Source organism: Equus quagga, chromosome 4 (genome assembly GCF_021613505.1).
Source record: "Equus quagga isolate Etosha38 chromosome 4, UCLA_HA_Equagga_1.0, whole genome shotgun sequence".
Taxonomy (NCBI): domain Eukaryota; kingdom Metazoa; phylum Chordata; class Mammalia; order Perissodactyla; family Equidae; genus Equus; species Equus quagga.
In genome coordinates, this window is record NC_060270.1 from 99,225,233 (window position 1) to 99,249,407 (window position 24,175).

The 24,175-nt window shown below is 39.2% G+C and overlaps 1 non-coding gene across 1 annotated transcript; it reads right to left on the reverse strand.

Annotated features, from left to right (window-relative positions):
• Window positions 1-1,762: 1,762 nt before the first annotated feature.
• LOC124238772 (U6 spliceosomal RNA) lies at window positions 1,763-1,867 on the reverse strand. Its single transcript, XR_006888378.1, has one exon. It is a non-coding gene; the product is annotated as a U6 spliceosomal RNA (small nuclear RNA).
• Window positions 1,868-24,175: the final 22,308 nt, after the last annotated feature.

Below are 24,175 nucleotides of genomic sequence, written 5' to 3' on the forward strand. Positions count from 1 at the left end.
TTTTTTTAAAAATTTCTGTAAGGTTGGTAGTAATGTCCCCTCTTTCATTGCTGATTTTAGTAATTTTAGTCTTCTCACTTTTTCTGCTTGATTAGTCTAGCTGAAGATTTGTCAATTTTGTTGGTCTTTTCAATGAACCAACTTTTGGTTCTGTTGATTTTCTCTATTGTTCTTCTGTTCTCTATTTCACTTATTTCCCACTTCAACCTATATTATTTCCTTCCTTCTGCTTGCTTTGGATTTAGTTTGCTCTTGTTTTTCTAGGTCCTTAAGGTGGAGTGTTAGGTTATTGATTTGAGATCTTTCTTCTTTTTCAATGTAGGCAATTACAGCTCTAAATTCCCCTCTAGCCACTATTTTCATTGCATCCCATAAGGTTTAGTATGTTGTGTTTTCATTTTCATTCAACTCAAAGTATTTTCTAATTTCCTTTTTGACCCTTTTATTATTTATTATTGTGTTTAATTTCCATGTATTTGTGAATTTGCCAAATTTATTTTTGTTATTAATTCCTAATTTCATTACACTGTGGTTGGAGAGCATATTTCATATGACTTCAGTCCTTTAAAGTTTATTGACGCTTGTTTTATGGCCTAACACATGTTCTATCCTGGCAAATGTTCCACATGTACTTGAGAAGAATATGTATTCTGTAGTTGTTGAATGGAGTGTTGTATACGTCTCTGTTGATTGGATGATAGTGCTGTTCAATTCTTCTATTTGCTTGATAATTTTCTGTCTAGCTGTTCTATCCATTATTGAAAGTGAGATATTGAAATCTCCAACTATTATTGTTGAATTGTCTATTTTCTCCTTCAATTCTATTAGTTTTTGCTTCATGAGTTTCGGTTGTTAGGTGTATATAAGTTTATAATTGTCATATCTTCTTGATGGATTAACTCTATTATTAACAAATGTCATGCTTAGTTTCTAGTAACAATTTTTATCTTAAAGTCTACTTTGTCTGATATTAGAATAGCCATTCTAGGTCTCTTTTGGTTATTGTTTACCTATTATATCTTTTCCCATACTTTTACTTTTTTTTAAAAGATTTTATTTTTTTCCTTTTTCTCCTCAAAGCTCCCTGTTACACAGTTGTATACTCTCAGGTGCGGGTCCTTCCAGTCGTGGCACGTGGGACGCCGCCCCAGCGTGGCTCAATGAGCAGTGCCATGTCCGTGCCCAGGATCCGAACCGATGAAACACTGGGCTGCCTGCAGTGGAGTGCGCCAACCCAACCACTCGGCCACGGGGCCGACACCCCCATACTTTTACTTTTAACTTCTTTGTGCCTTTGAATCTAAAATGTGTCTCTTATAGACAGTATATGGTTGGGTTTTGTTTTTTAATCCATTTTGCTAATCTCTGTCTTTCAGTTCAATCCCTTTTCACTTAATGAAATAACTGATAAGGTCATATTTACGTTTTTCATTTTCTATTTGTTTTCTATATGTTTTATTATTATTTTTGATCCTTCTTCCATTACTGACTACTTTTGTGTTGAAAGGATATTTTCCAGTGTACTATTTTAACTCCCTTATTCTTTTTCTTACTATATTTTTTGTGTTATTTTCTTAGTGGTTGCTAGGAGGATTACAATTAACATCTTAATTTATAGCAATCTAGTTTAAATTAATACCAATTAAATTGCAGTAGTATATAAAAACTTTGCTCTTATATGGCTCCATCCTCTCTTTCCTAACATGTGCAGTTATTGTCATGAAAATTGCATCTTTAGAGATTGTATGTCCATCAAAGCAGAAAAAGTAAGAAATGCTTTACAAATTTTTAAGTCATCCTTGCACAAGGGCCATGCTAATCTTCTTTGTATTGTTCCAATTTTAGTATATATCCTGCCAAATTGGGCACAACATGATCTAATATTGCTGTTAAAAACTGCTCTGGTTTCAGTATGGAAAATGAATCATACAGGAGGCCAATCTAGAGGTGAGAAGACTAGATAGAAGATGCTGAAATATATCAGGTAAAAGATGATAATGGTCTGCATTAGAGTTCAGTACCAGACTACTGGAAAAGAGACGTAGACAACTTAACAAATTTGAAAGATATTAGGGAGATAATATTAACTGGCTTTGGTGACTGGATGTAGGGTTGAGCAAAAGAAAAGAGTCAAAATGATTAATTCTCTATATCCTGTAACTGAGGGAATCATGGTGCTATTCACAGAGAGAGATAACATTGAAGTAGGAGCTGTGGGAGGAAATATGATAAGCTCGATTTTAGACATTTTGAATTTGTGATGCTTGCAGGATAATTAAAAGGAAATAGGATGGGCTGGCCCCCTGGCCGAGTGGTTAAGTTGTGCGCTCTGCTATGGTGGCCCAGGGTTTCGCTGGTTCAGATCTTGGGCACAGACATGGCACTGCTCGTGGGGCCACGTTGAGGCGGCATCCCACATGCCACAACTAGAAGGACCCACAACTAAAATATACAACTATGTACCAGGGGGCTTTGGGGAGAAAAATAAAGTAAAATAAAATCTTTTTAAAAAAAGGAAATAGGAGATATTCAGTAAAGATGGAATATCTAGGTTTGGAACTTAAGTGATCAATACAAGCTGTAAGTAAAGATTTGAGAATGATTAATATGTAGATAGTCATACAAATCTTGAGAGTTCATTAGAATATCTAATAAGTGTTTATAAAGTGATAATAGAAGAGGACCAAGGATGGGATCCTAAGTTTGAGTTTGAGGAAAAGAAGATTCTTCACGAGAAAGTGAGAGTGACCCTAGAAGTACCAAGAAAACCAGAAGAGTGTGTTGTCATAGAAGTTGAAAGAAGAAAATATTTCAAAAATTGAGATACTACATAAAATAAGGACTGTATTGTTTTCAATGGATTTAGGAATAAGGAAGACCATTAATAACAGAGGCATATTTAAGAAAGCTTCAAATTCTTCACTATTCCTCCCATCAAGAGGAGAAATGTATTTCTCTCCCCTTGAGTCTGAACTGGGTTTGGCTTGCATTGACTAATAAAATGTGGCAGAAGTGAGATTGTTTAATGTCCGAGACTGGGCAGCTTCTACTTTCACAAGCTTAGAACACTCTCTCTAAAAACCCAGCTTTCATGATGTGGGAATCTCATATATGGAGGAGCCATGAGGAGAAGGAATGACTTCTAGCTAAGCTCCCAACCAAGAGCCAACACCACCTGCCAGCCACGTGAATGAGCCATAGTGGATGTTCTAGTCCAGTCAAGCCTCCAGATGACCACAGCTCCAGTCAACGCCATGCAGAACAGAATTATCCACTCAAGCCCTGTCAATCTATAGAATCATGGAAGATAATAGTGGTTGCTGTTTTAAATGACTAAGTTTTGGAGCAGTTTGTTGATCAGAAATTGACAACCTATTTTATTACTTTTTTGTAACATCTATAAGGGACAATGTCCTGTTGGGGCTGTAGGTGTAAATTGCCATGGGTTGAAGAGTGACTTGAAGGATAGGAACTGGAGACAACTATTTTAATAAGTTGATCGTAAAAAAGAGAAGCTATTTAGAGTGGTATATATAAGAAGGTCTGTATTGGACAAAGGTGTTATGTTAGTTTTTAATACGGAAAATTTAAATGATATTTGAGAAGGTGCCAGTATAAACAGAAAACGTTGAAGATACGGAAAAAAGATGGGTTAATTGATGGAGGGTTCCTCAGGAGATGGGAGAAAATGTTATCTTATTCAGGGCCCCCCAGAAAGGATCTTATTTGTCTCATTAGACATGACCCAATATAGAAGCCCTCATGAGTGGACTCTCATATTCTGACTCCCTTGGCAGTCACCCTACAGGTAGAAGCTTTTGGCTCAGGCACCAATTCTTTTTCTAATCATCTATGTCTAGGGTCTTAGGTTGTAATAGTTAGGGTATTTTGGGCTACAAGTAACAGAAGTCTATTTCAAAGTGGCTGAAACATAGATCTGAAGTTTGAAGGTTAGCTCAACAGCATCATCAAGGTCCCATATTCTTTCCACCATTCTGCTCAGTCATCCTCAGGCTTTTGTCTTACTCTCTTAGGTTGGCTCTTATAATTGTCTCAAGATGACTGCTGCAGTCCTGGGAGCTGTATTCAGAAGGTAATATCAAGGGCCAGAAATGAGAGGTTTCTCTTTGCATGTCCCTTTCTCAGAAGTCCCATAGTAGACTTCTCCTCTAACAGTCAGAATCTCATCATATGCCTCATCAATAGCAAGGGTGACTTTAAGTAGTTTATTTAAACTTTCTGAGCTTCTGTTTTCTCATCTGTAAAGTGCGTAGCATGTACCTATCTCAAGATTATGTGAGGAATAAAAGAGAGCATTCTATTAAGTGCATAGCACAGTGCTTGGCTCACAGGGCATCCTTTCATCTACCCAATCCTCCACACTGTGTTTAGAGTTCATTTTCTAAGAAGCAAATTTGAGGTCCTTCTCTCATTTAAAAGACCAGAATTGACTTAAAATAAACTTGATTTGTCTTCTGGTGCTGGGGTCTACTTTCCTGAAAGCATAATTGGATGTCCATTAAAAAGGAAAAAGGGTGGATGGGCAAGTAACAGTATCCGCTACACAGGAACACCAATGTGTAAGAAATGGGTCTGGTTGCCTTGACTCTAGAGGTGTGAGGATTTCTGTGTGCTAGGCAGGAACTGAGATGTCAGAGTTCCTTGTCTGGTAGGGGGGATCCAGTGTGGAAATCCAGGGCACAGATGGAGTACATGTGCTGATATGTGTGTTTGGCTTATAAAGTGGGTGAACGTTCAGAGTGATTTATTCTTATCCCAACTATATCCCTCATAGAATGGCCCTGGGCTCCACCACAGCCTTGTGTTTGAGCCAGAATAATAAATCATAAAGTTCCTTGAACTCCAAAGAGGGTGCTAACATGAATACTGAATAATATTTGCGTTATCAAGTTACTAAGTCAAAAAAATACCATGCATTCTCACATGCAGTGTGCTTTCTCTAGAAATAATTAGATTTCCCATGTAGACTCCTTTTGCTTATCTCAATAGACACAGTGCCATCTACTGAAAATAAAGCACCAATAGCCATGATGCCCCGAGGGATTCCCAGGAGAGCCTCCCTCTCTGTGGGCTCCCTGTCTCACCCACCTCCCAGATGGACTGGAGGGAGTAGGCGGAATCCACAGGCTGTTCTCCTGTCACAAACTGTAAGGCATCTGTTCTTTGGTGCTTTCCTTGAGCAGCAAAAGTAAGACGTTCCTGTAGGGACCTAAGGAGCCCTGCCAGAAACTTAAAGTGCCCATGAAAGCTCTTTTAGGCTATCCTCTTGCCTTCAACCAAGCATAAACTTAAGCCATCTTATATAGATCAGGCATGCTTTATATTAAAACATAACCAGGATGATTGACATGTCTTCCTTTGGGTAATTATGAAAGGTTTCTTTCCATGTAATAGCGTAGCAATGTATTAAAGTCCTTTTATCTTTCTGTAAAATTTTTAGTGGTTAGAATAGATAAGAGGTTAATGACAGAATCCTGGAACACTATCAGGACTGCTACGTCTTTGGGATTTGTGGATAATCTAGATTGCTGTGAAATTCACCTATACCAAATTCCACATTCTAGTTCATTGTGTCCTCTCCAGGTCGCAGTGTCTCTTGGTTTCATAAATGCTGAAATGGAGAAACAAAAGGAAGATTGTTGCTGACATTTAGTCAGTAGTAAAATAGAAAATGGAAGCTCTTTAAAATACACAGCCTTCTGTAGGACATACTCAATGCCTGCCCTCTCCACCTCTCACTTCACCATTCTTGGTTCCGAGGAATCTTGGCCCAGTCTGGCAGGTAGCCCTTCCGGGACCATTTATAATTTAAAGCTCTGGTTTGAACTGATTCTGATTTGGCTTTTGGTAGTCAGACCTGGCATCCTTTCCATTTGCCCCTCAAAATCTGGCTCCATTTTCTCTATTGCATTTGCTGTTCATTCTTTCTGCTTTCTTTTTATTAGATTTTTCCAAAGCAAAACTTCCCACAGTGAAGTCTGTGGTCTGGTAATTTATCACAGATATTCTTGAAATTGCCTCATTAAAAGGGGCATTTGAAGCTGAAACATAAGCGTCTGTTACCACGGTAACCAACAACAACTATTTAGAACTGCCTGATTAAACCAGAGAGGTACGAATTGCTGTTGGCAGGAAAAGATCGAAGGTAGCCACCTAAAGACTACTGGGCAGAGTAAAAGGCCTGTAGACTCTGATGTGGAATTCTCAACTTCGAGTTGGATATCCTTCTATGCAGCAAGACAAAGCAAGTTGTTGCCATGCTCCTGAATTCTCTACATTGTGCACTTTAGGAAATTTGGGAATTGCAAGTCCTTTTCACCATCAGGTTACTGAAGGGAGTTTGGATTCAAAGTTAACTTGAAACTTACTGGATCACACTTTACAAGCTCTTGGACCTGTCATTTACCTCTCTGTTCCTCAAGTTATCAATTAAAAAAGTGGACAAAATACTCCCTACGTCCCCAGGTTATAAGACTATCAGTGAGGCCTTTTTGTAAACAAGGTACTATACCCATGCAAACTAACACCCATGTTTTCGGGCTCCCTCTGTTCTCTAGAGCTTCTTCTGGGTTGCCATCCGTCACCTTCTCTCTCAATGCAAAAGTAATTCCTCCAAAAAAGAGTAGGCTCAAACTAACCTTATTGATTGCCTTTTGCAAGCCAAGATTCTCCAGGCTTTCCATTATTCACTTGGCCTGTAAAAGAGTGAATACTGGCTTTTAGGCATGTCTTGAAGTGCTACAAAGGTGGTTATTAAAAAAAGTATATTTGATAAATAACGAAGGTTAAGAGGAGTACAAATTACGTTCCTTTACCTTCTGTTTTCTTTGTCTTTCCAGTTGCAATTTTGGACAGAATGTTAAAGAGACAATCAGGAGTGGCAAGCATTGTATTAAAAAAGGGAGTCAGGTCAGGCAATATATATGGGAGACGTAGGAAGATCTATGTAAAAAAAGTAGTTAATGCTTGGGTGTATTTTGTATATTTTGTTTTCTTGGTAGAGCCTTGGTAGGAATTCTTATGGAATGCAATAACTGGGATCATATGGAGAAGGACTTGAGTTATAGATATAAGTGGATGCATTAAATATCCCTGATCTAGAACTTCCTGGGCACTGCACCCTTTTGTTGTTTCTCTAATTAGCACAACTGCCATCAGCATAAAATATTGAAGTATTAGTGAATTTTTGATGACTCACTCATGTACCTGCATAAAGGAACTGGGGTAGGCAGAGCTCATTCTTCAAATGGTCATAAGCTGGCAGCCTGCTACCTCAAATGTTCTAAATTCCCTTCTTTTCACCAAAGTGGTAGGGAGTCAAACCTTCCCAGAGATAGGCAGGGTGTGGAGGAGTTCCCAGAATGTTGAAAATAGTCAGAAGTTCAATCAGAATGGGTTCACCATCAAAGAGATGTCTTGCACATGCTTTGAGAAAGGATAGACAAAACAATTCCACACGAAATTGCTAGCTTTGTGGTTGCTAATGAGAAATCTCCAAAAACATTCCTTTTACTGTTTACATCTCAGACCTTGTAAATCATGAAATGTAGTTTCAGCTTGTAGTGTAAGACCTTAGAGTAACATGGGTATTGCTGTTAGCTGTAAATACAGTTCTTTATTATGATTGCAGCTTGCTCTTCCTAAAATAAAATTCAGCATTTGCTGAATTTAAGTTTAGCTTGGCTTACTTTTCTGCCAAATAGAATATAAGTATACTAGATATAATACTGTGTTAGCTTTCTTTTCAACATCAATCCAAAATTTGAATGTTCTTATCATTTATTATTGAACTTTTATGCAAAAACAAAATGGGAAATTTAAGGGCACAATCTTTGGCATCAGACAGAGCTAGTACAGATCTTGACTGCCGCGTATTTGATTGCTAGTCCTCATTTATCTGTAAAAACTGGATGACAAAAATGCTTATCTCATATGGTAGTTATAAGGTTTAAGAGAGCTAATAGATGTAGATTGTATAAGGGTATTTGCATAGCTTCAATAAATAGTACCCATTCTCCCCACCCGAGTTCTGAACCAATTATGAAATAGACAAGAGTAAGGCAGATAAGAGACATCATTAAAAAGCTAACATAGGAGAGCATGGGCTTCCTGATACTGATATAGACAGACTTACCACCTAGTCACGAGCAGTTCTAGACAACAGGTCTCCCACTGGGCAAAGGTCTTTGCTACTACACTTATAGCATGCCTGAGATCAATGGGGAACACATGCTCCCTATGAGGAGATTTGCTACAGGGAGAGGAAGAGGCTGGATTACAAATATCCAGTTTCTTCCAAGCTCACCAATGAGTTAAATCACTCCTGCCCCTGGGTAAAAGTGGGAGGTATCCAGGAGGGTTACAGCTCATGGAGCTCCCACTCATGGGAGGAAACATCAGGAGTGGAGAATAAGTATTCCTCGAACAGAACATTTAGCACAGTGTCTGACACAAAGAAATGTTTATTGTTTGTGTTAAGAGACAAACTGAGGTATATTACAAATTTTAAGGGCTGGCCCCATGGCCTAGTGGTTAAGTTCAGTGTGCTCTGTTTTGGCAGTCTGGGTTCAGTTCCCAGGCGTGGACCTACACCACTCATCAGTGGCCATGCTGTGGCAGTGACCCGCATACAAAGTAGAGGAAGATCTGTATAGATGTTAGCTCAGAGAAAATCTTCCTCAAGCAAAAAGAGGAAGATTGGCAAGAGATGTTAGCTCAGGGTGGATCTTCCTCAGGGGGGAAAAAAAAGTGAGGCAAGAAATTAAAAAAAAATTTAAGAACTTATTTGAGCAAAAATTGATTCCAATTGGGCAGCATCCAATCTAGCAGATAGAAAGGAACTCAGGGGAGCTGTATAAAATCAAAGACTTTTATGGGCAGGAGGGAGCAGGAAGAAGGAAGTTAAACTAGGTAAAAAAGCAGGTTGGTTATTGCAAGGCCACTTTCCTTTAGGTGATGACAGGGGTGTGTCAAGCAGATAACCTAACCAGTGCTGATCAGGTGATTCCTGACTGACTGGTTTAAGATTCCATTTCTGGGAGATCCAAAACTGGAATTAAACCTCAGTTTGGTGACATCGGACTTAGCATAAACAATTCTTTTTGGGGCCTGTTGTCTTGTTTTTAACATATGACACCTAAGTCTGTTATAATTATTGTCCCTTAAGGAAAAGTGACAATATCCACAAATTGGACCTTGATACATGTGGGAAAGTGGTACATGGCAAGTTTAGAGAAGTGGATAAAACCTCAACAGTAAAGGTCTTCATATGTGATAATATGCATTTTCATTGTGTTTTGTAGACAATGCGCAACCCAGAATAATTTTAAGGAGAGAACCTCAAGCTTCTATTTTAGGATATGAACTCTAACTGCAGTCTGCATGATGAAGACGACGGGCTCCATAAGCCAGGCATGGGGCTATGCGCTTCCTGTAACAGTCTCTCAAACACCACAGTGATCTTGAGAATATCATACAATCGTTATTACAATTTTACAGATGAGAAAACTGAAGCTTTAAAAGTTTAAATAACTTACTCAAGATACCCAGCTTGTAAATGAAAACCCTAGAATTTGATCTCATATCTACCTGACTCCAAGACTCAGGACTGGCTTCGTGTACATGTGACCAGTGCATTCTCACCAGGCTTCGTACTTAGAAGGGTTTTGTTCTTGGTTTAATGCTCTGCTGTCACTGTCTTGAAATTCTTAACCATTTTAGAACAAAGAGTCTCACGTTTTTATTTTGCACTCGGTCCTTTAAACTATGCAGCTAGTCCTGCCAAGACATCTTTTCCTTCAATTAATCCAGTTACCACTCACCAAATCTGGAGGATTCTACATAAATAAATCTTCCCTTTTAATCAAAGAACTATGGAAAATGAACTCCTGTAAGTGGAATATAAATATGTGGACGATTATATATGGGTGTTTTTGCATTTTTATGTATAAATATCCACAATATCCAAATCTCCATCACCAAACAATCTTTTCTCAGGTTTTTTTGATTCCTGGGGACCTCCCCAGTGCTAGAAGTGGGAACCAGGCCAAGAATTGGTGAGGACAAGGTCTGAGGTTTGGTAGGGGGTAAACACATTCATGTCTGAGCACATGTGTCTGGTCATATTCCAAGTCCAAGTACAAATTAATTTAGGATTATCTTTTTGATGTCTTCCATATTTCAGCTCCCATCAGTTGGCATGAATAATTAAGGGATGATGGAACACATCTTGGCATAATTTCACAACTTTTTTGAGGCTATAGGCCCACTGAAAGGCAGGCAGCTATTACAGAAGATGGAAGAGGGTGTTTTAGAAGAATGTGCTCTGTGAACAGCACTGTGAACAGCACTGTGAACAGCACTGGTGCCTTATTTTCCATCACCTTATTTAACCATAAATTCATAATACTCTTTGAGGTAGTTGGCTACTTTTAGTGTCTTTTTTGAGAAAGAACATTTTTAAAATTAGAGAAAAATTTGAAAATACAAAAAGAAAGACCCTAGAAAAATTATTCTTAATCCTTTCATATACACACATCCACACACACAGAGTTACAAAATGGAAAATAATGGGCACATGGTTTGTGACCTGGGGTTTTTTCTAATTAAAGTACTAAGCATTAATAATTTTGAAAAAACACCACTTTAATAGTTTTCTTGGGCATTTTAATTATTCACGTTTTGTTTGTTATGAAGATCATTATTGTAAAAAAAGTCTGATTTTCTGAGGCTAAAGTGAAATATTCTATTCAAAAAACACATACATTTTTAAGGTCCTTGATATATATTGCTAAATTGCCCTACAGATTGGTTTTCCCAATGTATAGTCCCAGCTCAGTGCAAGAATGCCTGTTTGCATAAACTTCTTTTTAAAGTTCAGCTCTAAATCTATTTGGTATTCTCCTAATTGCTTGTCAAACCTATGTGCGTACTGTGAACCTCGGGAGAGCAGAAGATGTCCCGCCAATATACCACACACACTATGCCCACGTGATTGGAGAGACAATAAATTCTCTCTCCTTTGGAGAGAAGAGCTTTTCTTCATAAGTGACCATAGCTTTGGCTTTATCTTTATTGACTGTAGCTCTGGGTAGGCGACAAACTATTCCCTAAACACACTTTTTAAAAAAAATCTTGGTTCTAATTTTCTCTGAGCTTTTCTTTTCTTGCTAAATCATTTATGATTAATTTATTCTGTCACATATTGCCCCTTATCAAATAAACGGATGGTTTCCAATCTGAAGTCAGAATTAGTCATGTCGTTGCATATTGTTGTCCAGTTTTGAGTTCCTAAAAATGACTTGTAAATAAGAATTAGATCCTAAAGAAAATAATTCTTTCAATAAATTCTGCACCTCTGATAGCCATTTTTTACACTTGAGTGGTATTCTTTGAAGATTTGCATGGTTATCAAATCCTTCTAGAGGTTTCTTGAATTCAGCAGAGAAGAAGCAATCTAAAAATCAACCTTTTGGGTAAGCTCAGCCATTACTCACAGGGGCTCAGATACCTTTCCAAATCGTAGGTTTGCTTTCCTGGAGGCCATATTGATCAGGGCCCACATCAATGAGAAGTTTTGTTTTTGTTTTTTTTAAAAGATGAATTCCTCCTCCTTTTATTTATTTTTATTTTTATTTTTTTGGTGAGAAAGATTGACCCTGAGCTAACATTCGTTGCAAATCTTCCACTTTTTGCCTGAGGAAGATTGTCACTGAGCTCACATCTCTGCCAATCTTTCTCTGCTTTGTATGTGGGATGCCACCACAGCATGGCTTGGTGAGCACTGTGTAGGTCCACACCAGGGATCCAAACCCATGAACCGCGGGCCGCCAAAGTGGAGTGCACAAACTTAACTGCTATGCCATTGAGCTGGCCCCAATGTGAAGTTTATTAGGGAAGTTTTATAAAGAAACCCTCTCTGGCCAGAAATTGAGTAAGTAATTTTAGGGCAATATGATATGCTTTGAGTGATAAACTGCATTCTGAAAGAACATTTATTCAGGCGTACTAATAAAGTAATCATAATTCTTTTCATTAATTGCATCCATCTCAACTAATACTCTTAAGTCACTTAAAGGACTAAGAGAGTAATAACATCAACTTGACCTTTAACTTTTGACCTCAGCAGCGTGTCCCCACACCACTTAGTAGCAGAGTATTGTAGGCTGAAGGAATAGCTGCATGTAGGAATCCAGTCCTGTTGTTTTCTCATAACAATTCTTTGGAATATTGCCCTAAACTCTAAGGGTAATTTGTCTGCCTGTAACATCAGGGAATTCCTTCTCTGTTGGATTATTAGATCAACCATGAGGAGGAACTAGAGAGTTTATTCTGGAATCAGGAAAACATATTTGGGACACCACATAATATTTTGTTTCTGGCCCTCCAATTTTTTGTTTTGCTGCCAGGCGCTCTACTGGGAATCTTTACTCATTTCTTTTATTATAAGGGTATCATTTTATAACATACTATTGAACATGTATAAAGATCCCCACATTTTTAGGTAGCTAAAATTGGATTCCAATATTTTTTTTTAGAGCCCTGTTGCTTAGTAGTAATGGGGAGAAGGCATGACTAGGGACTGGAAATAGCTATTTTTAAATTGTTAGCAAATTTTGGTGTCTCTAGAGAGAAAATTTTGAATTTCCTTTTGAGGATAGATTGCTCCTTTATTTCCACTCCTGAATTTCCAGATCTATGCATATTAGCTATGGAGGAGATGTAATGTTCTCTGACTCAAAGCATATACTGCACCTGGTAAGACAGAACTCCTTCTTTTCAGGCTGTTGTCTCTCAGTTGTCACCATAAGTGAGTCTCCGTAAGCTACTCCAGCTTTCAAACAGTCCAGCCATTTATAACAAAAGAGTCTGTGGTAAGACCATGTAATTCCACGAGCATTTAGTTCATTGTTACATTTCCTTTGCTGGGAAAACTCTGTGATAACTTCACCTGGGGCAGATGCCTTGAAAGGGGATGTCCGTTCTCCATAAGACTTAGCAAAACCACTCCCTCTTACCACAGGAGCTGTGGATCAGGTCAACTCTTGGCATTTTCCAGGAGAACGGGTACACACCATGATCCAGGAGGAAATAATTTACACTCCCAAACAGTTTCAAGACCTTGCTAATAACATATACCAACAGAAACCTGGGGAACATCTGACAGGGTGCATTCTAAGGGCATTTGTCCAAAGAAGATTTAACAGTAGATTGGGTTGAAGTCAATGATATGGATGTACTTCCTAGAGATTTTGGATTTAATGTGTCAACTTGTGTAGCTGGAGGTGGCTCTGACATCTTTCTTGGTTGATTGACCAAAACTTGGACTCAGGGGTGGCCTACACTTAATGAGATGACATGCCAGAGCTTCCCTGGAATGATGTGGAGAGGGAATCCATAGGCTTAGGGAGATAATAATGTTGGACTGGATTTATTACATGCAACTAACATACCCATCCCCACACTTATGTTCTTCTAGATGGCACAGGATGTAATACCTTCAGTAAGCCTTTGAGAAATACATTAGTGAAGGGAATATCTACATCTTTGAAACACTCTGTGGTTACTCTCATTTGAAGGCCAGGTATGACTGTCAGGGATGCTGCCATCGAGATGGACTCCTTGATTTGATTATGATACGCCTTGGTATGGTTTCTTTCTTTTCTTTTTTTGGTGAGGAAGATTGGCCCTGAGCTAACATCTGTTGTCAATCTTCCTCTTTTTGCTTGAGGAAGATTGTTGCTGAACTAACATCTTTGCCAATCTTCCTCTAATTTTGTACATGGGATGCTGCCACAGTGTGGCTTGTTGAGTGATGTGTAGGTCTGTGCCCAGGATCTGAACCCAAGAACCACCGGCCACTGAAGCAAAGTGCACGAACTTAAACACTATGTCATGAGGCCAGCACCTTGGTATGGTTTCTTTATGTTTCTTTTTATTAGGATTTATTGAGTTTCTTGGATCTGTATGTTTAGGTTTTTAAAGAAATTTGGAAAAATTTCAGCCATTATTTCTTCAAAGTTTTCTTCTGTTTCCCATTCTCTGTCCTTTCCTTTGGGGACTACAGTTACATGTATGGTAGGCTGCTTGAGATTGTCCCACAGCTCACTGATGCTCTGTTAATTTTTTTTTCAGTAATTTTTCTCTTTGTGTTTCATTTTGAATAGTTTTTATTGACATGTCTTCAAATTCACTAATGCTTTATTCTGCAGTGTCTGATCTGCTCTTAATTCCATCCGGTATATTTTTCACCTCAGACATTGTATTTTTCAACTCCGGAAGTTTCATTTGGGTCTCTTTCATACCATTATTTCTTTCCCCAACATGCTTATAGTTTCCTTTACTTTCTGGAACATGTGAATTATACTTATAATGCCTTTGATTATCTGTGTCATTCTGGGTCAGTTTTAACTGATTCTTCATCATTATGGATCATATTTTCCTACTTCTTTGCATGCCTAGTAATTTTTGATTGGATGCTAGCAATTGTAAACTTAGCGTTTTTAGATACTGCATATTCTTATATTTCTATGCCTATTCTTGAGCTTTGTTCTAGGATATAGTTAATTTACTTGGAACTAGTTTGATTCTTTCAAGGCTTGCTTTTTTTTTTTTTTTAAGATTGGCACCTGAGCTAGCTTTTGTTGCTGATCTTTGTTTTTTCTTCTTCTTCTCCCCAAAGCCCCCCAGTACATAGTTGTATATTCTAGTTGTATGTCCTTCTGGCTCTGCTATGTGGGATGTCACCTCAGTATAGCTTGATGAGTGATGCTAGGTCTGTGCCCAGGATCCAAACTGGTGAAACCCTGGGCCACCAAAGGGGAGAGAATGGATTTATCTATTCAGCCACGGGGCCAGCCCCTCATCGCTTGCTTTTAAGGTTTGTTATGCAGGACTAACAAAGTCTAGGACTGCTGTTTCTTCCCTGGTACTCATGTAATGTATTTCTGAGCACTCTACCTGGTATCTCACATATTACAAGGTCTTTCATTCTGGCTTGTGGGACCTACTATTTTAGGATCTACATGAGCTCTGAGGATTGTTCCACTTGCTCCATTTGAGTGTTTTTCTCCAGCCCTGGGTGGTTTCCTCACACACATGTGTTGATCACTACTCGGCTAAAGAATCTCTATGTAGCCCTCAATATATTTACCAGATATTTTTGATGATAAATCACAGAAACCCAACTTAAACTAAGTAAAAATTAAAAAAATATTTGTTGGCTCATAAGAAAAATCCAGGAACAGAACCTACTTGAGGACAGTGGGTGCAGAAGCAAATGAGGTCATCTCTCTTGTGCTTGCTCTTGCTCTTTCTCCATCTATCTCTTGTCTCTCATTCTCTTTTCATGATAGTGTATGATTTCTTACTGGAGATGGCTTCTTACAAGCAGAGGGACACATGGCCCCAAGCAGTGGCAACTTGCATCATCATTCTTCTAGTTTTTTCCCTAAGTCTATATATCACATCTTAAGGAAGACTTATTGGCCTGTTTGGGTTACATGTCCATCACTGAACCAAATATTGTACATGGGAGGTGGATTGTTCTGACTGGCAAGGCCAGAGTCAGCCTACTCAACACATGTAAAATGAGTTCCTTGCAGGAAAGAACAATCTTGATGTTGGAAGATGTTGAAGGAGGAATTTTGAGTAAACAAATGGCAGTAATCAATGTACTCAGTTTCCTTATCAGTAAAATAATCTAAAATGTGATTATGTATTAAGAGCTTAACACAGTGCCTGGCCTATAATAAAGGCACTGTAAATCTTATGTTATTGTCAATAGACTGAGCGTGGTACCTCCAGGTGTCAGTAAATTTATTCACTTTCCTGCATCACTGATCCTCAGTAAAGAAGTTTCTCTGTGTCAAGGGACTTAAATTCCTACTTATGGGCCTCAGTTTCCAAGTAACTGGATTCCTGATCGTTTCCCACTGCAGTTTCTCAAATATACCTGTTTCTGCCTTGCTTAGGCAGAGATCTTGTGTAAGTATCAAATTAGCAGCAGGAAACAGATGGTCCACTCAAATTGAGTAATTTGAAGAGAGTTTAATAAAGGGATTATTAGCAAAGGTGTTGGCAGGTTATAGGAAATCATGAGGGGCAGTGCCTGACCCTGGGCTAGTAGAAAGCTACTGTTATTCTCCAAGGCCTGAAGGGACAAAGGACAGAATGGTGACTCGTACTGGAGAGAGAGGGCATCTGACAGAGCTGGGATATTCAGCCCGCCTGTAGTGACCTCATGGAGAGGGAGCCAGAGAATAAATATCCTGACCTTTACCTCTCCCTGATCTCCAGTGCTCCGCACTAGCTGAATTCAACAGGAAGTCACAGGACAAAAGAGCCTGATGTTACAATCCAATAGGCTGGCCTCTTCCCTAGGGCACAGAGAAGTGTGGCAAAGGGAAAAGAGTAAACTAGAGGAACAAATGGGAAATATCCAGCATATCGTAGGTCTTGGAATTAGTTTGGATGCTTTTCCCTGGGCAAGTGTATCACAACTACCTTGGTCCTATTTGTTGGTCTCCCAGTCCCTTTGGATTCATGGTTTCATCCATATTCTCAGAACAATCTGTTCCTGGTTACGTTCAGGATTTCCCTGGTCCAGAGGTAGGGAATTCTGAACTTCTATAACCCAGAATGGGGAAAAAAATTGCTAGCCACAGTCTGGTATTTAAGAAAGCAAAAGGTCAGTTGCAAATGACTGGAAATATATAGCCACATAACAGGAAGTTTTATTCATTTTTTGTGAACTAAACCAAGCCATTTCTTGAAAGGAGTAGCATTACTGGTTGACTGGAGAGAATTTGCATCAAGAAAGGAGAACATTTACCTTATGTTAACTCCTGTGGGAGGAGATGACTCAGGTTGGCTTTAAAGATCCACCTCTCAGCATCTTCCACAGACACAAAGTCCATCTCATTTTTAAAAGTCTTTAGAGAGGGAGCCACAAGTATAGAGCAAGGGGAATGAAAATTAATAATGATAACAATAAAAGAGAGAGATGAAGTAAAAGCAAGTTGCTGGAAAATATACAGATAAAAGTGAAGTCAAGGGAACAGGTAAAGTAGCAACAAAACAGAAAGTAAGAAGTATTAAATGACAAAGCCATAGCCAACATCTTACTTAATGGGGAAAAACTGAAAGCCATCCCTTTGAGAACAGGAACAAGACAAGGGTGCCCACTCTTGCCACTCCTATTCAACATAGTACCAGAGGTTTTAGCAGAGCAATTAGGCAAGAAAAAGAAATAAAAGGAATCCAAATGGAAAGGAAGAAGTGAAACTCTTGCCGTTTGCAGATGACGTGATTCTATATCTAGAACACCTTAAAGAATCCATCAGAAAACTATTAGAAATAATCAACAACTACAGCAAAGTTGCAGAGTACAAAATCGACTTACAAAAATCAGTTGCATTTCTATACACTAACACCAAACTAGCAGAAAAAGAAATCAAGAATACAATCCCATTTACAACCACAAGAAAAAGAATAAAATATCTAGGAATAAACTTAGCCAAAGAGATGAAAGACCTATACATTGAAAACTATAAGACATTATTGAAAGAAACTGAAGAAGACATAAAGAAATGAAAAGAGATTCCATGCTCATGGGTCAAAAGAATCAACATAGTTAAAATGTCCATACTTCCTAAAGCAATCTACAGATTCAATGCAATCCCAATCAGAATCCCAATGACATTCTTCACAGAAATAAAACAAAGAATCCTAAAATTTATATGGAACAACAAAGACCCCAAATAGCCAAAGCAATCCTGAGAAAAAAGAACAAAGCTGGAGGCATCACAATCCCTGACTTCAAAATATACTGCAAAGCTATAGTAATCAAAACAGCATGGTACATGCACAAAAACAGACACAAAGATCAATGGAACAGAACTGAAATCCCACAAATAAAACCCCACATCTATGGACAGTTAATTTTCAACAAGGGAGCTGAGAACATACAATGGAGAAAGGAAAGTCTCTTCAATAAATGGTGTTGGGAAAACTGGACAGCCACATGCAAAAGAATTAAAATAGACCATCGTCTGTCTTGCACCTTACACAAAAATTAACTCAAAATGGATCAAAGACTTGAGTGTAAGAAGTGAACACAAAACTCCTAGAAGAAAATATAGGCAGTACACTATTTGACATCAGTCTTGGCAGCATCTTTTCAAATACCATGTCTACCCCGGCAAGGGAAATGAAAGAAAAAGTTAACAAATGGGACTACATCAGACTAAAAAGCTTCTGCAAAGCAAAGGAAATCATGAACAAAATGAGAAGACAACCCACCAACTAGGAGAAAATATTTGCAAATCATTTATCTGACAAAGGGTCGATCTCCAAAGTATGTAAAGAACTCACACAACTCAACAACAAAAAAACAAACAACCTGATCAAAAAATGGGCAGAGGATATGAACAGACATTTTTCCAAAGAAGATATGCAGACGGTCAACAGACACATGAAATGATGTTCAACATCACTAATTATTAGGGAAATGCAATTCAAAACTACAATGAGACAACATCTTACACTGACCAGAATGGTTATAATTAACAAGGCAGGAAACAGCAAGTGTTGGAGAGGATGTGCAGAGAAGGGAACTCTTACACACGCTGGTGGGAATGCAAACTGGTAAAGCCACCATGGAAAACAGCACGGAGATTTCTCAAAAAATTAAAAATAGAAATACCATATGACCCAGCTATCCCATTACTGGGTACTTATCCAAAGAAATTGAAATCAATGATCCAAAGAGATTTATGCATCCCTATGTTCACTGCAGCATTATTCACAATAGCCAAGATGTGGAAGTAACCCAAGTATCCTTCTATGGATGAACGGATAAAGATGTGTTATATGCATACAATGGAATACTACTCAGCCATAAAAAAAGACAAAATTGTCCCATTTGCAACAATATGGATGGACCTTAAGGGTATGATGTTAAGTGAAATAAGCCAGACAAAGAAAGACAAATACTGTATGATTTCACTCATATGTGGAAGATAAATAAATGGATAAAGAGAACGGATTAGTGGTTATCAGAGGGGAAAGGGGTTGGCTGGTGAACAAAAGGGGTAAAGTGGCACATGTGTACGGTGACAGACAAAAATTAGCCTATTAGTGGTGAGCACAATGACGTCTATTCAGAAATTGATAAATAATAATGTACACCCGAAATTACTCAATGCTATAAAACATCATGAGCTCAATACAATTACTGGAGAAAAAAAAAAATACTAAAGATAAATTTTCAACTCGGGAACCCCAGGCAATCCTGCAATTAGAGGGAAAGAGCAGGCCTTAGTCCAGCTTTGGCTGCAGCAGATGAACCAGAGGCCAAGCAGCTGAGGATTAACGTAGTTAGAGGAAAATGCAGGCCTGGCCCAGAAGTCTGCTCTTTATTTTGAATCCGGCATTTTGCTTTCTGAAACACCTCGGAAGCAACTCAGCCAAGGCAAGTGAGGAAAAGAGAAAGCCTGGCTGTCTGGCAGGCCTGCACTGAGTGAGAGCTTTGCCGAGCCATCGAGATTGGTGGGTTGATTTCAGGCTGGTACCTCAAGAGATGGTCCCAGTGGTGGTTCGAGTATTTTGGATATATTACCTAATATCTCAAAAGAAAGCTCACAACTCAAATGCCCCCTGGCTTAAGTGCATGTTTATTTTCACAGCCTTTGTCTTTCAGAGATCAGCACTCTGTTGCTGTGTTGCTATTGTAGGGACGGAAAAAATAGAACCATTTTAATGTTGTGCTGTTTGCATTTCCCGACAGTTAAGAAGCAGCCCATTATTAGCTGGCAACACTGTTGTGACATCAGTGGTGACTTTGCTGCTTGGGATTCAGCTCATGAAATATTTTCCTCACTGGTGCAATTATTTTTTCTTTTTCCTTTCCTTTTTTTTTTCCTTTCACTTTTCATGTTTCATTCTCATGAAAATGAGTGGCTAAATGGCTATCCATGCTTCTGTTTTATTTCAAGAATTAGTAACCAAAGATGCTAATGTATTAGGCTTGACCCAGTTTCAAAACTTTGGACCCCCAGAACTGTTTTCTTGTTGCTATCCCTGAATGAGCAAGGGAGCTGTCCCTGCCGTGCTGGGGTGAGATGGGGGTGGAGCATCACATCCCAAGTGGAGTAGGGAGAGCCTGGCACAGAGGAAGGAGGGTCTTTGTGCTCTGTGCTGGCATGGGGTGCTGGAGCCTGAGTGGGGGAGGAAGATGTTCTACGATGGGGGAGAGTGGAGAGTGGGCACAGGAGGGGCTGCTGTGGAGAGCTGGAGACTGGTGGAACGAGAAAGACATCCCTGCCAGGGATGCGGACAGCGGAGGCAACAGGAGAGTGGTTATATGCAGGGGGATTGATGCAATAAGAAATGTATTGAGGACAACTGGAGTCAGGCTTCTCATTATTGGAGAAGAGAAACACACACATAAAAAGAGAGAAAACTAAAATTCTGTGATATAAGAATTGAATTAGAGGCCGGCCTTGTGGCCAAGTGTTTAAGTTCTCCTGCTCTGCTTCGGCAGCCCAGGGTTTCACCGGTTCTAATCCTGGGCGCAGACGTGGCACCACTCATCAAGCCATGCTGAGGCGGCATCCCACATGCCACAACTAGAAGGATCCACAACTGAAATATACAACTATGCACTGGGGGGATTTGGGAGAAAAAGGAAAAAAATAAAATCTTAAAAAAAATTGAATTATAGATATTAGTATGATCTCATAATTCAGTATACAGAGATATAGAAGTAAATAGAGATGTAAAATGTACATATATGTGTTTGTGTGTACTTTGTGTGTTGCAACCTTTCTCTAACTTTGGGATTGTTTCAAAATAAAGACTAAAAAATCTGTTAATATGGGGTAATAGTACTATTTAAAATGGAAGTACCATACTAACAACATGATGTGGGGAAAAGAAATAAATGAGATAATTCACATAGCAGGTATAATAGAGTGCGGGGCACCTAGTGAGCTCTCAATAATGATTATTATTATCCCCTGGCATAAAAGCATATCATGAACACTATCTGCGTCTTGGTTTTTTTCACTAAAAATATATTTTAAAAATCTTTTCATAACAGTACATACCTTGTTTTTTAAAATTAATAAATCCAGTTTGTGTTCTTTACTATATTACTCTTGTAATTAGAAAAACAGAAAAACAATAATCGTGGGGAGATAATCTGCCTTAGTGTGTCATCTGCTGATGACTCATAATTTAATTAATTCTTGTTGCTAATGGAAACCTCTGGTTGAACAAGGCATAGTTGTATTTTAATAGCAGTTCTTTAGTGGAGAGAATAAGAAAAACATCCAACACCAAATCTATGGACACATGGATATTCACACATTTTTACTATTTTGTAAAGCTCTGAATCAAAAGCACTGGGTAATTAAAGCAGCTGTCAAAATTCATTTCTTCATTCATTTTTTCAGTCTGTGGACCAATCCCTTTTTAAGGACAGCTGTGCCCAGACACTGTCTATACCATATGTCTTACATGATACATCAGTTGGTGATAAATTAAACATTAGATCAGTCCCTTTCCTTCATGAAGAAAGGTAATTTGGTAATTTTTAAAAGTTTGTGCCTTATTAATCATTTGACTTTTAGTAACCTTTTGAGCCTTGGTTTTCATGTATCAAAAGTGGAGATAATAATAATTATCTTATAAGGTTGTCATAATCAAATATGTTAAATGCCTGGCATAAAGCCAGCCCCTGGCAGGTACTTCATAAATAGAAGCCATTATTATATGTAAGTTGTACGATTTTTGGTTCTTCTTTTTGCAACTAAGATAAGGTGGGTTGCTTGATTTACCGAAGTTGCTTCCTGTTCCAGGTTGGGTGTGTCGCTGATGCATCCCCAGACCTTACTAACCTGTTCCTACTCGATTAATTGCATTTCCTTCACTCTCCTATCACACCTCCTACCCACAGGTCTAGGAAGTCTATTCTTCTATTGAGTTGCCCCCAGAAAGAATCCCAGGAAACCTGTCATTGTCTCTTGTCGCCTACCCAGAAGGCCACACTTTGAATGGTCACTTTGCACTACCCTATAATTGAGTTTTCCAGGCAGCTCTTCCCAGAGGCCAGGACTCACACTAAATTTTCCAAAGCACACTTAGTGAAACTTGGCCTTGCAGAAGATGCTGAATATTTGGGTCTTTATCCTGAGAACACTGAGAAAATAGAAAGGTTTTAAAAAGGGAATGGCTTGACTTCCTTTCTATTTTAAAAAGAATCCTCAGGTTGCTCTATGAAGAATGAGGTAGAACAGTCAAGAGAAGAAGCAGAGAGAGTGGGGCTCTGCTATAACCCAACTGGAAAACAGTAGAAGCTGGATTGGAGCGGTAGAGACGAAAGGGAAACAGCACGGGCTTGAAATTTAGTCTATTTGGAGGCGGAAGAGACAGGATTTGCTGATGGATTTGGTGTAGGAGTGGGAAAGAATAGGAAAGTTTTCAGTTTGAACATTTGGGTAAATTTATACGGCTGTGCCATTCATTAAAAATGGGAAAAACCCATGGCGTTTAATTAAAACTCTACTGAGTGCTAAAGTTATCTCAAGTTGAGTGATGGACGCTATAGGGACCAGTGGGTCCTCCCAGGACTCACAGCTGGCCCTAAACAAACCTTGGGGTCCAGCCTAGCCCCGGAGGCCTCTGCATGGCCAGGACCAGCTCAAACCCCACCTGCAAAATGTCCAGGCTCTGCAAGCCTCAGTCCCATGCCTAACCCATCAGTCCCCTCAGAGCAAAGCATTTTCTCTGCTCTTCTATTCTCAGGCGTGTTCATCTTCCACCCCAAGATCATTAAGAATGGGAAAAATCATCCTGCACATGGAGGATGGCTCAGGTACCATCCCAGCCAACGCGATCAGCAAAATGCCCCAAAGTACATTTCCCAAAGTCTGGGCTCTTCCCTCTTGAAGTACAGCCGGTAGACAGACAGTCCATTTACAAACATTTTATGGCCAGAAAAAATCTCTTGCATTCTTCAAGAGCACAGTCCAGTTAAAAACGTCCACAATTCCCATGATGAAGCAGAATACTTCACAGCTCACAGACTGCAAAACCTGTGCTCAGGTGTATGGAAACCTCACTGTCTTCTCCAAGAACAAGAGAGAGATACCTGCTTCACCTTTTTGCAAATAAAGGGACCATTCACATAAATAAGAAAGAAAAGCAACTTTAATAAATCAGACGTTTTGGCAAAAAAGCTGAAAAATAATCTCCAACGGATGCCTTACCATGTGTACCTGCAGAAGCCTTTTTATGGAACAAGCCTCTTATTCCTATTCTTATTTAAAAAAATGTACTTGTAAGATAACTGGGTCTCCATCAGAAGCGATGCTAGGTTTGCTTTCCAGAGCAGCTACTACAAATGACTGGCTCCAAAAGGTATCTTTAAGACAGGGCGGGAATAGGCAGACGTCACCACAGGAACGATTTAAGTAGACAAGATTTTAGTGTCCAAAAGACCATCAGCTCAACTCAGAGTGCGGAGAGTCCTCACCATCCTGGCTCCCTTCGCCTTGTTTCCTTCACCCCCCTAACTTGGACTTCTATGAGGTACCCATTTATTTCCTTCTCTGAGGCTGGCACTCAGCTCCACTTTGCCAGCCTCTCTGGCAGCAGCAGCAGTAAATAATAATAATAGCCCGCAACCTTTGTTAAGCCCTCTCTGTATACTGGTGGGCAACGTGCCAAGCACTTTATTTACATGCATCATCTTACAACCTTGTAACAATTCTGTGAGGTGGTAATATAACATCATTACGCTCATTTTGCACCCGAAAAGCACCAGTCCTGGGAGATTAAGTCCTTTGCCTGAGGTGACATAGTTGGTAAGTGTCAGAAGTCAGGTTTTTGTGACTTCAAAGCCCAAGCTCTTTCCTCTTTGTATTCAGCCCTTTCTTGTTCCCTTTCCTTGTTTCTCCTGGCTTGTGCTTCCTGTTACCAGCCTCTCTATTCAGCTAACTTCCCCACAACAGATTGATCTTGCCCAGTTCTCTGGTGCCCTGAGGTTCCCTGGCAACCATTGGGTCTTGAGGTCCTCAGCTAACCAGCGTCTTTGCAAAGTGCTCTCTGCTGCCCCCACCTGGCAAGCCTTAACACTCACTAGTTTTTTGGT